At 38.9% G+C, this 14,971-nt stretch overlaps 1 pseudogene; it reads left to right on the top strand.

Moving 5' to 3' along the window:
- The first annotated feature begins 327 nt into the window (after window positions 1-327).
- LOC118841739 lies at window positions 328-12,051 on the top strand (annotated as a pseudogene).
- The last annotated feature ends 2,920 nt before the right edge of the window (window positions 12,052-14,971 follow it).

Below are 14,971 nucleotides of genomic sequence, written 5' to 3'. Positions count from 1 at the left end.
ATCATAGAAATAAGAAAACCTTTTTTCTTCAAATTATTTTTTGGGGGTAAAAAGAATGACAACAAATTAGGAAAATAAGCTGAACGGTTATTTTAAAGTCCTCTTATTCTTTCTTTGGTCAGGTTGTTTTGGAGGAAGGTGAAGAAAAAGAAAAAAGAAGCAAAGGGAATTTCTGTAAAAGAGAAATGGCAGAAGGAATCCCGTATTTGTAACAATTTCAAAGGGTAAAGACATAACCAACTACTCTCAGTCTCCTTTCCCTTCCCACCACCAAATCCCAGAGGAAGAGGAAGTAAATGCTCTCTATAGTTACTTGACCATTCTACTATGGCCAGACCCTTGCACATTCCACTGATTCTGCTGCTTGTTGTAACTCCAATGACTAGCCCAGTACAAGACCAGAGCAGTTATCAATCAATGAGGGTTTACCAAGATATCCCCAAAACCCAAAGCTACATGCCACAGGCCCTGAGATTTGCCACGAAGGAATAAAACCAAGCCAGTGAAGACACAAACAACTATAAAGCTGTACAAGTGATTCAAGCCCAAGAGAAGGTGAGTGTGCTGCTTCCTTCCCCCTTCCGTACTTATAATCCCACTGTTGCTAATTAAACATGGATGAGGAGCAATTTTTCTATTGAAGACCATTGCCAACACACATACACACATTTTTTTTAAATCAACAATTTAATGCACTTTGTTTGGGGGTTAGAGGTTAGGGAGAAAAAAGTCAACTCATTTCAAAATTAAGAATAAGCAGAGGAAATTCAAGTAAAAAATTAATCTATATCTAGTCCAGGGGCATGGGAAGAGAAGGAAGAGGGGTAGGGGTGTTCCACACCTTTTACTAAATGCTGTGACATTACACAATACCTTCCGTCAAGGTTTTATCTCTGGAAACTCTTAGCCCCAAGACAGCACCCCTGCCACGGCCCACATGCCGGCTTTGTCCAGAGTCACCAACAGTTTGTCCTATCTGGCTTTCTCTCTACCCAGGTAGAATGCAGAAAGGGACCTTGGTCTCCAATCATAATCCTGCTATAGGTTTTCTGAAGGATTTTGCTGCTCACTATAGAAAAATAGACAGGAGCAGACTAATTTTAAGCTAGTCTACTGAGCCATCTGTTGCCTCTTTGACCTCTTTTCCCTGGTGCTCTCTTTTCTCCTGCGTTGAATTGCCACCCTACCCCAGTAGCCTTTGTGGTCATTCGCCTGCTACCTCTCATGCTCTGCTGGGAAAGAAGTTAGTTATTCTTGATACATTCTTAGCCCCCCTCCACAGCCTGAAGCTTGACAATGCCTTATGAACCCCCATTGTCTTCCTGAACTTTCAGTTCAGATGTTTGGAGTTCAAATTACTATTTTGAAGGATGAATACCTTTTCTGTCTGTACTGAAGAAAAGAAAATTCATTCATTCAAAAAGAATTTCCTGAGTACCTCCTCTGTAGCACTGGGCATTAGGAGATATATAAGAAGTTATAAGACCTATTTCTTTGCCCTCAAGAAGTTTACAATCTAATAGGGGTGACAAGAGGGGGAAGATAGGTGGTACAGTGGATAGAGTGCTGGTCCTAGAGCCAGGAAAATTCATCTTACTAGCTGTGTGACCTTAGGCAAGTCATTTGCCTCAGTTCCTCATCTGTAAAATGAGATGGAGAAGAAAATGACAGTCCACTCTTGCATCTTTGCCAAGAAAACCTCAAATAAGGTCAGGAAGAGTTGAACACAACTGAAAAAACAACAACGGGTGGCAAGGCAGGTAAATAAATATTTATGATACAAGGCACTAATTATAATACAGTACAAGTCAGTAATTATAATTTGTATGTGAATGGTAAAAAGTATGATCAGAGATCAGAGAGGGAAAGACAATATCTAGCTAAGGCAAAGTTTTATGGAGAAGATACAGTTTTAACAAGATTTTGAAGGATGGACAAGGTAGGTGGAAATGTCAGGGAGGGCATTCCAAAGAAGGAAAGCAAAACCTTCAAATAGGAAAGAATGAGAAGTTCAAGGTGGCTGGAAAGTTTTTCTAGGAACTTTTTTTTTTTAAAACCAACTCCTTGATTTCATTTGGACAGGTCATTCCTGTTGAGGACATTTTTTCTACTAGTGCAGATAGGCACCTTCTCCCCAGCTCATAGCCCTAGAGAGTTGCCTGTAGCAGAAAGGGGACTGGCCTGGAGCACTAAGGGGATTAAGTGACTTGCTCAGGGTCATACAACCAGTATGTGTCAGAAGCAGAACTTGAACTCAGGTCTTCCTGGACTTGGAAACCAGCTCTTTATCTACTATACCAAGCTGCCTCACTATGGGGAATTAGAAAATAATATATACAACTATCATAGAAGCACCTCCAAAATGGAAAGGGCCTAGGACCTGGAGTCAGGAAAGAGTTAAGTTCTTCTACTTGTGTACTTCTACCACTTCTAATGCTTACTAATTTTATAAACATGAGCAAGTCCCTTATCCCCTTTAATTCTAGTGCCTCCCCTTTATTGCTTATTTCCACATTAACCCATAAATATCTTGTTTGTACACAGTTGTTTACATGTTATCTCCCCCTTTAGACTGTGAGATCCTTGAGAAAAGAGACCTTTTGGGTCTTTCTTTGTATCCCCAGCACTTAGCACCGTGCCTGGCCCATAGATGTTTAATAAATATTTGTTGACCACCTGACAAACCTCTCTGACCTTCTGTTTCCTCATTGCAAAATGAGGCTAATAATAATGGGATAATAATATCCACAGTACTTAACTTCACAGTGGTCATGAAAATCCAATGAGATAATGTATATAAAGTGCTTGGTAGACCTCAAAGAGCTATATAAAAGTTATCTATTCATAGTAGTAGTTGGAAGGAACCTTAAAGGTCATTTTGACCAAGATCTTCCAGAAAAACAAATCCATTCTACAGTATCTCTGATAAGTACTCATTCAACTCTCTTCTTGGATAACTCCAGAAAGAGGGTCTCACTACCTAATTACAACATTTTAATTTTTGTACAGTTTTAATTCTTAGGAAGACACATCTAGATGGCACAGTGGATGGAGTTCTAGCCTTGGAGTCAAAAGCACCTGAGTTCAAATACAACCTCGAATACTTACTAGGTATGTTTCCCTGAGCAAGTCACTTAACCTTTTGCCTCAGTTCCTCATCTGTAAAATGAACTGGAGAAGAAAATGGTAAACCACTCCAGTATCTTTGCCAAGAAAACCTCAAATGGGGTCACAAATTCAGATACGACTGAAACAACACAAAAACAACAACAAATTGTTAGCAAGTTCTTCCTCATATTGAGTCAATCTGTGTCCCAGGAATTGCCATTCATTAATAGTAGTTTACATTCTCGCACCAAGAAGAATAATTCCATCTCCAAATATCTGAAGAAACAATCATGTCCAAGCCTTCTCTGCTCTAGAATAAACATCCCCAGTTTATTTCACTGATCCTCCTTGTGTGACATTCACCATTCTGGTTTCATTCTTCTGGGTATGTTCTAATTTTACAGAATTAAAACTTTAGGGATTGGAAGAAATCTCAAATGCGACCTTCTTCAACCCATTAAAAAAACTTCACCATATCCCATCTAAAAAATGTGGTGGTCACAATACAACACAATATTTTAAATATGTTCAGACAAGACAGAGCACACTAGGATTATTACCTCTGTTGCTGTAGACACCATGACTTCTCTAATACAGCTCCAGATGATATTAACTTTTTTTTACCTGTCATAACAAACTGTTGATTTGAAGTTGATCCTAACTCCCAGGGAATTTTTCATGAACTACATTACAATGCTATCGTTCCCATCCTATGTTTCTACAAATGATCTTTTGAATTTATGTATTTGAATTTGCTGTTTGCCTTTGCATCCACAAATAGCTTAAGACACAGGACAATCTGAGATCCCTTGCAGTTATTTCTGCTATTTGAACAGCTTGAATTAGGTCAGGGAGGTAAAATTATCTAGGATCTGGCATGTCAGGCCACTGAGGACATGCACATTCAATGTTGTTCCCAGCTGTATAGATAATCATGCAGTTATAAGCACTGAATAAAAGGTTCCATATGTAGGGACATAAAAACAGAGGGGTACAGCCGTAACCTTGGAAGAGAGTCCCACAAAATGTTCCTCCTGATCAGTAGAAATTATAAATGAGATAATATCTGTAAAGAGCTTAACACAGTATCTGGCATGTAGTAGGTGCTATAAAAATGCTAGCTATCATTTTTGTTATTTATTATTATTATTACTACACAGAAATGTAATAATTGACTTCAGATAAAGCGCTTCTATAGCTGTGTATAGTTCTGTCCTCTAGATGGCTCAATGGTTCTTCTCTAGTAATAGACTCGATGTCTCAAGATCTAGAATTTTGTGACTAGAACTGGCTCTAAAGTTCACATTCTAGAAGAGTCCCATGAAAGTTCAGTGCCATGGAATGCCTTTTTTGGAGTAGTTGTTCAGATACAGCAGCTCAGAAATAGTTACCACTACTGCAGGAAAATAATGATAAAAATTGATCTGCCCACAAGCCTAAATTTGTCTGTAGTATGCTTATCCCAGGTCATTTTCCATCCCTTTTCAAGGAGTTCAGTACTTGGTTTACCACATTCCTTCCCTTCCCAGCTCCAGTCCTCCTTATACTGAAGGACTTTAATATTCACATAGATCTTTCCTCAAACTCCCTAAGGTCCAAATTACTCAGCCTCCTTAAATCCCATGCCCTACTCTCTCACTCCACTTCAGCTGTACAGAAGGAAGGTCACACGCTAGATCTCACCATCAAGCATGAGTGCGCCACTTTTCTAATTAGAAACTTTGATATTCTTTTATCTGACCATAAGCACCTATCATTCCACCTCCCCCCATGCTTCACTATTCTTCACCTTCATCAAGATTTCCATTTCCTTCTTCTCTTGGTACTTTCTCAGGCTATTACTCCTCTTCTGATTTTACTGTCCTTCTTCTCCCAACTCGACCTAATAATTAGCCATTTCAACTCTACATTACATTGTAAGCTTCTTGAAGGAAGAAGCAATCTTTCTTTTTCTTATTTGTCTTCCCAGCATTTAGCACAGTGCCTGGTATGTAGTCGGCCTTGATAAATAGGTATTATGTTATGTTATGTTAAGTGATTTTATATGTTATGTTATGCTGTGTTACATTACATTATGTTACATTGTATTACATTATATTATATTTTATTGTATTGTATTGTATTGTATCGTATTGTATTGTATCGTATCGTATCGTACTGTACCGTATCATACTCTACCGTACCGTATCGTACTCTACCATACTATACTGTATCATATCATATCATATCATATCATATCATATTATACTTTTTTATATTGCATTATATTGCTTTGCCTTGAATTGCATTTCATTATATTATAATGTCCAGGGCTCTCAGATCCATTGCCCACTTATCCTATGACTGTTATCTCTTGATAAAACCCGAGCTGCTGTGCAGAAAGTTAGGAAGTCTCACAACTCTGCTGACTGTACTTGCAATGAGAAATTCATGTTATCCAACTTCTACCAAGGCCTTATTTCAGCAAGGCAGACTTTTTATTCCAGGGCTTAGCATAGTAGCTGAAATGTGTGCTTAATAAATGTTGATTGATTGATTATTCCTCCCTAATGATTCCCTATTTCATTCCCCACCAAAGCTATTCCAAACCTTTTCTCTTCCCTCCTCAAGCCTCCCACACCTCCTCCTCCTCTCCTTCTCTCTCAGAATTTTCAGCTTTCCCTGACTTTACTGAAAAAAAATGAGTCTATTTGATGTGAGCTCTCTTCTCCCACTCTCCTCAAAATACTTTGACATCATCTCCCACTCTCTCCTCCTTCCTCCCAGTCTCTAACAAAGAAGTGACGCTTCTCTTTGCCATGGCCAACCTGTAGGCTTTATCTCATCCCTTCTGGTCATACCTTTTTAATATTGTTAAAATATTTTTTGAACTTAAATACCAAAAAAGTATTTGAATATACATGGTAGAACACAAAAAGAGGATTTTATGTTAAATTGTGAATCTCCATTCCATATAGCTTGCTATATATACATATTTCTACATGTTGCATGGGGAACTTTCTATAATGCTTTAAAAACTGTCCAGCTTGTCTAATGCTGCCTTCTGAATTCCCTTCTTTTCTCTTCTGCATATTTTTAAAAATATTTTGATGGTCCCCTTTTTTGGACCTAGTAATGTTAAGCCCATCTCTATCCCTTACCTCTACCTTCCAATTTATAAATTAGGGAAAGAAAAAAAAACCTTAAAACACATAAGCAAAGTTAAGCAAAATGAATCCTTGCTGTGGCGATGTCCAAAGGTGTACGGCTCTGCATTTCCACCAGGAAGTGGAGAACATGCTTCATATTAGATCCTCTGGAGACATGGTTAGTTAGTGCTGTGAGCAGAGTTTTCAAGTCTTTCAAAGTTCTTTTTCTCAACATTGCTGTTGCTTTTATATAAAATATTGTTCTAGTTAAACTCAGTTTACTCTATATCAACTCATATTACCCAGAATTGTCTAAAATCATGTCTTTCTCTGAATTTATGGCATAATAATATTCCATTACCTTTATGTACGACAACTTCTTCAGCTGTTGCACAATTATCTAACAGATAATCTAACACACACACTTAAATTCTAGTTATTTGTTATGTTTTTTTCCCACTCTTCATTCTCTTCTCAGGATCAAGAAATTTGTTTTGCTTTTGGCTATTTCCTCCTCACTATCATTCTCCCTCTTTTTTTTGGAGTAGGGAAGGCAGGGCAATCAGGGTTAAGTGACTTGCCCAAGGTCACACAGCTAGTAAGTATGTCAAGTGTCTCAGGGCAGATTTGAACTCAGGTCCTCAGTGCTCTACTCACTGTGCCACCTAGCTGCCCCTATCATCCTCCCTCTTGATCACACTATTCCTCCCTCACCAATAATCCTATTGGTTCAAATATACACACATATGTATGTATGTATGTATATATGTTCACATATACACATATATTTTTATATATACATATATATAATTTATGGCATTTAATCCTTCTTTTCATTTCTGATAAAAGTGACATTCATTTGATGCCCACTCCCCCACCTTCTCCTCCATGTTTGTATATTCTTCCCACAAATTCCATTTTAAGAAATAGAAAGTTCTACCCCCTTCCTTCTTTCTACAAAAGGGTATTCCTTTTACCCTCTCTTCTGTTTCCCCTCTTCAAATCCCCAGAACAGAACCAGTCTACCCCTCCAGGACCTCTGTTTTCCTTATTTAACTTCTTCAATGTCCTTTGAAGATATTAAGGTCCTGTTAGAAGACGTTAATGGACACTGGTTTCACCTTAGAGTGACAGATTGCATCCTTACACAGTTCCTTCCCAATAGCTCAAGTAAATTTACATTCCTCGGTTTCCTTGGACCCTTGTCTTTGTATCATTAGCTCTGATGATTTTACCAGAAATTATTGAAAATCCTCTGTTGTTTAAAGATCTAATCTTTCCCCTTCTAGTATGATACTCAGCTTTGTGAGATAAGTTATTTTTTGCTATATTCCTATATATTTTTCCCTTTAGAATATTGTATTCCAAGATCTTTTGTTTTTAGTAGAATCTACCAGGTCTTCACACAGTAAGTGTCACTAGATCACACTATGGGGGGAGAGGGTGTGAAGGAACAGTATAAAGTATAAGAAGACTGGAAAAAGGGGGGGTCGATGGGGGAGGTTATAAAGAACTTTGAATGCCAAACAGAGGATTTGATATTTGATCTTGGAGGTGATAGGGAGCCCTTGGATTTTCCTGAGTATGAGTAGGTGGGAGGAGGCAGGGCACAGTGTGACGTGGTTCAGATCTGTGCTTTAGAAAAATAACTTTGATTACTGAGTGGAGGATGGGCTGGAGCGGAGAGAGACTTCCCCATTTTGAGCAAGAGTTGGGAAGATTGAACTGATGAGCAGATACTGTGAAACAGACATTCCCTGTGTTCTGCTGACCCTGCCATCAAAGAGCTTTGTGCACAGCATGGATTTGAAAAGAAATCTCTTCCTTTCATTTCTGTGGCGAGCTGTGATGCATCTTTGTATTGGGCCATTGTAAATGTAAATTTTGAATCAGCCAGGAGGCCTCATTGCTATTTCAAGAGTCTGGGGATGCCTGGGTGAGAAGGTAGAATCCATGTGTCCCAGAAACTCTGCTGAGCTTTACCTTTTAATGTCTTTGCAAGCCTACTTGAGGTGTCAGGTTGTACTCTCAAGGTTGGTGTTAGGTGTTATGGAGAAAATTAGCCCCTTGGGTAGGTGGAAGAATGAGCAATATGTGTGTTGTTGATAGGTGAGTTCGTACTGTGATTCAATGCAGAGTCACCGTGTGATCATGAGTAGCAAAGGGCCTGTGAAAATTGTTGCTTATGAAGGTGTGCTAGGAGTTTGAAGCCCCAGAGGATTTATGTATGAGAAATGAGAAGAAAGTATGAGAAAAGTGAAAAGTAAGAGAAACAATGTGTTTTCTTGAAAATTGATGTGTGAGAGGGAGCAGTGGACCTTGAAACCCCAGTGGAGAACAAGTGTGTGCTAAGGTTGGATTTTACTTTGGATTGAGTGCCAGTTAGAGTGCATGCTGTGGGGATCTGTGTTATGTTCTAGGTTCTAGTGGCTCTCCCTTACACCACCCTATTGGGGAGTTAGGATAGGACACTCTGCCAGATTCTCTATTACACAGCATACTTGAATTAATGAATTAAGTTTCTGAGTTACTTGTAGTCCACAAATAGGAAAATAATTTGTTAGGAGAAAGTGGAGGGTGAGGGTACATAGGGTGACAAGGAAATTTAGAACATGGTGCATAAGCAAAAGCAAGAAAGCAAGAAAAGCAAGAAAGTAAGGATAGATCCCTAATGACTAGAGGATTCCATTATGAATTCCACAAACAAAGCAATATTACAATATAACATGTAAGAAATTTTCAAAATCCTATGTTGAGACAGATAGCACAGTCTAGTCTACAGTATAAAATGAAATGCCTTCATAGGCCCTTTATTCTTTGCATTAAATTTAAAGCTGATAAGAAATTGACTTTCCCTAATCCTAGATGTTCATCCAATCTAGTTGTATGCCAAATCGGGAGGGTCACAAATCTTACTATGGCCTATGTTTAGCTCACAGAATAATAGGATCATAAATTTAGAGCTGGCAGGAATCTTAGAAGTCATTGATTTCAGTCCTCGTATTTTACAAATGAGGAAACTGAGGCTTAGAGAGGTGAATGTATTTGTTTGGGGTCACAAAGCTCTAGTACCTAAGGTAAAATATGAATAAAGATCTTTCTGACTGTAATAAGTCCTACCTATGTATAGCACTTTATCCATGATACCACACTGCCTCTTAATCTATCTAAGCAGAACAGCATTTCTTTTCCAGGCCTTCTATTCGGTGCTTCAGGATAGGAAAAACATCTATATTCCTACACTGGACAGGAACATGGCTGTCAAGCCTTCAATTCTACATACACAAAACATACATTTGAATCCCAAGCTCTGCTTCAGAAACATGGGTACCAGGGCAGTGGTTTGCAAAAAGGTGCTTAATAATTTATTTTATTTTATTTTTGAATTGAATCATCCAGTTTTGATAAGACCCAGAAAAGTTTAATTCACCGGAATTCAATGATAGCTATTGGATGGCCAGTCACTTTGGCTACTGTAAAGATCTGCTGAAATGAAGAACATTTACTCAGCTTAGCCAATAAATGATGCACACCTGGTCTCACTTCCAAGAGAAATTATAGTTTATTTTTGAAATACTGTTCTTAGCCATTTTTATAACTTACAATTTTTTGGGTATATCTTGTTTCTATAGGATCTTTGTTTCTGAATATATATGGGTATATATTTGAGTAGATATATATATAGATATCCTTCCTCTACCCATTGAGGTATTCAAAAAAGGGAGAGGAGAAGCAGTAAATCTAAACATACTGAACCATTAATAACTATACTCTTTAGATCTAACCATTTAATCATTCTAATTTCACCTAACTGTACTATTGACTAACCTTCATCTCTCCATTTTTTCCATAAGAATAGCATTAGGTATTTTATCAAATATTGGACTAAAATCTTGGGAAACTATACCTACAATAGTCTCTTGATAGACTAAGTACCAGAAATAAGACCAATCTGGCATGGCTTGTTTTAGTGAAGTTGTCTTGACTCTATCTTGATTTTCTCCATTACTGTAAATAATCATGAGAGAGTGAGAGCCTATCAAGAAATATGGCATATTGCCAGCCTATTATCTCTCCCCTACCCAGTTTAAGAGAAAGCTTAACAAATTGACCATCAAAGACTCTTTGCCAAGATTTGTCTAAAGTTTCAAGAGCGGTAGAACATAACCCTTAAATCTAACATTTTTCCTTAATCATTATCAGGTTACAAGTAGTCTGTGTTACCATATAACTATCAAGCTTGGTCATACCACTTGTAGAAAGTCTGTAACTGATCATGTATCTTACCCCATTGAAGAAAACCTAAGTTGGAGAAAAGTATGTGATTGAAATTTGGTTTTCAATTGATTTTTGACGATTATTTGGTTATTTATTATAAATTATTTGGTTATTTATTTTGGAAAGGGACATTTTTGACTCTTGGCATTCAAAGAGCCTTCTGCTCTAAATAGAGATATTCTTTAATGTTAAACTATATGACAATATGGGAGAGTTCTCATGAAGAGAGAAAAGGATATTTTATTCTGACAGTTCTATGCACACATGTGGTAGAATTGGAAATCACAATCCACGAGTAAGTTGGACAGACAGAAGAACAACTAGTAGACACGAAGTCTAGTCAACTCTTCTCTGACCATACCCACACTCATGATACTAATTTAACAATGAGGGGAGTGGAAGATAGCTTAGCAGGGAGCCCTTATCTACAGCTTCCAGTCCTGGCCTCTGGGGTCCCTATGTTGCTTTTGCTTTTGCTTTTCCTTAAGATGCCTAGTTGGGTTTTCTCTCATTCTGCATGGTTCTGGAAAGAAGCTTCCCAAGAGGTGGAGGAGAAGAAAGGATAGAACACCTCCCACCTCCTGCACAGTACCCCATGCTGTGCAATAAGGTGATGATTTACATGAGGGGCTGTGCTGATACTAAGAGTAGAAACCCCAGGTGGGAAGTTGACCCCACCCTCTCAACCCTCAGCCATGTTGAGACTGCAAGACCCCAAAAAATAGAGTTTATAGAGCTTCTGCTAAGATACTCCACAGCTGAATGAACCATTGTGTGCAAGAGGCTACTTCTTTTGACCTCCCCCCACCAAGGACAACTCCAAGACAACAGTAATTGATTATAGCGAGTGCTTGTTTTAATAGGGTAGCTAAGTGGTACAGTGGATTGACCACTAGCCCTGGAGTCAGAAGGACCTGAATTCAAATCTGCCCTCAGACACTTACTGGCTATTTGACCTTGGGCAAGTCACTCAACCCTCAGTTGCCTCCAAAAAAAAAAATAGAAGAACCTCTCTAAGGGAACTGTGAGGATTTGAAAGAGAAGTCTCTGGCTCAGGAGCCCTTTGTGGCACAAATTGCTGGTGAGTAAATTGAATCATCTGATGGATTTTCCTCCCACATGTGCCTGAGTTGCTTGTTCTGATATTCACTAAAAAAAGCCTTTTTCCTCCTAGAGGTAGCACAGTGAAACGGTGGATAGAGAGCTGAACTCGTAGTCAGAAGACCTGAGTTGAAATCCAGCCTCAGATTGAATATGAACCTAAGCAAATCACTTAACCTCTGTCTCAGTTTCCTCATGTGTAAAATGGGGGACAGTACCTACCATGCATGGTTATTGTGAGGTCCAAGGGAGATAACATTCAGAAAATGCTCAGCGAGCCTTAAAGAGCTTTGAAATCACCAGCTGCCCCTATTCCTTTGATTCTTTTTACATAAGGCAATTGTTCTGTTTTCTTCCACAGTGCATTTTCAAAGTGTTCACTCTACCTTGGTTAAACCAATACAATTTCATGGACTGGAACTGCAGTGGCACCTAGGCGTGTTCCAGCACACATCTACAGCTGCAGCAACACCATCTATTTCTTTTAAATGAAAGAGAGAGAACAATAATGAATTTGAAATTAACAACCATTTTGGCTCATTTTTTTAACTTTGTGGCTTATAGTCATAGTGCTCTAACAGGTCACAGTACTTACTGTAACCCACTCAGGATGGCCCTTTTTCCAGCAAAGAGAATATGCTGCAGACTCTGCTCTCACTGAGTTAGATCCTTGTCTCCCTTTGAGACAGACCTTAGCTCAGGATCTCAGGATAGATCCCTGGCCTACTACCAGTGCTTGCAACACGATCCTAACCCCTTGCTTTTGTTGAGGGTGTCTTCTGAATCAACCCTCCTGACCAGATTTGACACAGTGAATTCTACACGGGCATCCAGGCTATCCAGAACACAGAACAAAATGTAGCATTATCCCAAATTGCCTGTGAACATCAATAACAATGATAACAAACTAGAGTTTGTGCAGTCCATTTCAGAGACAATAACAGAATGAAAGCTGAGATATTCCTGAAAGAGGGAGATGAGTGGCTGGAGGTGCAAATTGATTTGTCTCCCAAGAGGAAGAGAGAAAACACAATGGCTTTTACTTAGGAAGAAAGCATGAGACAGTAGGATAAAGTGAGGACTTTATTCACTAAGCAATAGGGAACATTAAAAAAAATCTCACATTGCCAGTTAAAACAAAACTCTGGTACAGAGACAATAATAGAATGAAAGGGAGCCTTCCCACTCACCCTATACTTTCTGTTCTCCTGCCCAAATTCACTCAGTCATATCCACTCTCTTCTCCTCTTACGCTACAGTAGTCTCATTACCCAGGTCAGCTTTAACTAGCTCTTGCTGTAAGTAACACCTACCTACTTCTGAAATATTTCCCATGGTATCATAATCCCTTTTCCTCTAACCCTCTTGCCCTTATTACAAAGGTAATTGGTAGTGTGTGGAGGAGGGGTGAGATCTTCCCACGCAGACAGCAACACATGCATTACTCTCCCTCTCAGCCCCACAGAAGCCCCATCTCCCAAGCAGGAACTGGCTTTTTTGTTTGTCTGGTTTTTGTTTATTTGTTTGTTTGTTCTTTCTATCTCCAGAGCTTAGCAGAAGGCCTGGTACATAGTCGATGCTTAATAAACCTGATTAAATAAGTGAACTCTTTCCTAAAATGTACAAGAAAACACTTCTCTTTCTTCCTTAAATACTGCTCCCCCCATTCTTAATAGTGAAAGTGGTCAAACTGAGGACTGCAGAGGAGAGAGAGTGATCTGCTCCAGGAAATCTATGTATTGTACTCATCTTTGATATAGTTTGTCTTGGCAAACAGTCTTTGATGGTCAAATTGTTAAGCTTTCTTAATTAAACTGGGTAGGGGAGAGATAATAGGCTGGCAATATGCCATATTTCTTGATAGGTTTTCACTCTCTCATCATTATTTACAGTAATGGAGAAAATCAAGATAGAATGTCTACCTCAAAGTCTTAGCTAAGAATATAAGGGAATCTAGAGGATGGGGGCTTATAATTGCAGGAAGAGTAAGGAGGTTCATAAGTCAGTTTGATGAGAAAAGAAGAAAAATAACCAAGCAACACTTATACATCTCTGTCAAGAGAAATTTAGCTTGCTAATTATTGTGCAATAACATGTGTATGCTGCAGTTTACTTCTATGGACACACCTTGATGAGAGACTACCTGCTTAGCCATCCTTGGGAATATTGTGATTTTTCAATCAACACCTCGTTGCCTTCTACATTTCCCCCTTCACATCCAATCTGTTACCAAATCTTGTCTATTTTGTTTGCACAGCATCTCTCACATTTCCTTCCTCTCCACTCGCTCCAATTCTGAACTTCATCACCTTCCCTTTTCTCTTGGAACTATTCCAATACCTTCCTACTTGGTCTAATTACCTGCAGGGCGTCTGTCACCCACCAATCATTGTCCACAGCATGGTTGAATTGGTATTCCTAACCTGCAGGGCTGACTGTTATTTTCCTGCTCCAGAAGCTTTGGTGGCTTTCTATTTCCTCTAGAATGAAATACAAACTCCCTTGTTTGGCATTCAAAGCAGCCAGTCAGTCAAAAAGAATTTATTAAGCATCTTCTATGTGCCAGACACTGCACTAACCACTGGGAGTATAAATAAAAGCAAAAACAAAAATAAAAAACCAAGGAACTCAGAGTCTAGTCCTCATAGTCTAATGGAGAAGACAACAGGCAAACAACTAAATACAAACTCTATCTCTGTCTCTCTCATGTGCATATATGTACATGTATACAATTATATATGCACACATACACAATTATACATGTGTGTATATATTACATATGTACAGTTATATATACACATGTGTGTATATACAGACACATATACACAATATAAATTGATCACAGAGGGAGGACTGGAAGAAGCTTCTTGCAGCAGATGGGACTTTAGCTGACACTCGGAGGAATCCAGGAAGCAGAAGTGATGAGGGAGAGAATTCCAGGCATGGAGGAAAGCTAGATAAAATGATCAGTCTGGAGACGGAAAGAAATAACAAAGAAGCCAGGCATTGGATGGAGGAATATGTAGAAGGGAGTAAGGTATAAGAAGACTGGAAAGATTTTGACAGGGAGGAGACAGGTTATGAAGGGCTTTAAAAATCAAAGAGAGGATTTTACATTAGATCCTGAAGGTACTAGGTAGCCACTGGAATATATCAAATAGTGGCAGAGTTGGGAGACCAGGTGTGTGTGATATGATCAGACCTTAATTAAGGAAGATCGATTTGGCAGCTGGGTGGAGGATAGATTGGAGTGAGCAGAGACCTGAGGCAGGGAGACCAACCAGCAGGCCATCACAATAGTCCAGGTGAAAGGTGATGAGCGTCTGAACCAGGGTGATGGCAATGTCATAGGAGTG

Source organism: Trichosurus vulpecula, chromosome 3 (genome assembly GCF_011100635.1).
Source record: "Trichosurus vulpecula isolate mTriVul1 chromosome 3, mTriVul1.pri, whole genome shotgun sequence".
NCBI classification, from domain to species: Eukaryota; Metazoa; Chordata; class Mammalia; order Diprotodontia; family Phalangeridae; genus Trichosurus; species Trichosurus vulpecula.
The sequence above is the reverse complement of the archived record's forward strand: the minus strand, read 5'-3'. Positions and strand labels throughout refer to the sequence as shown.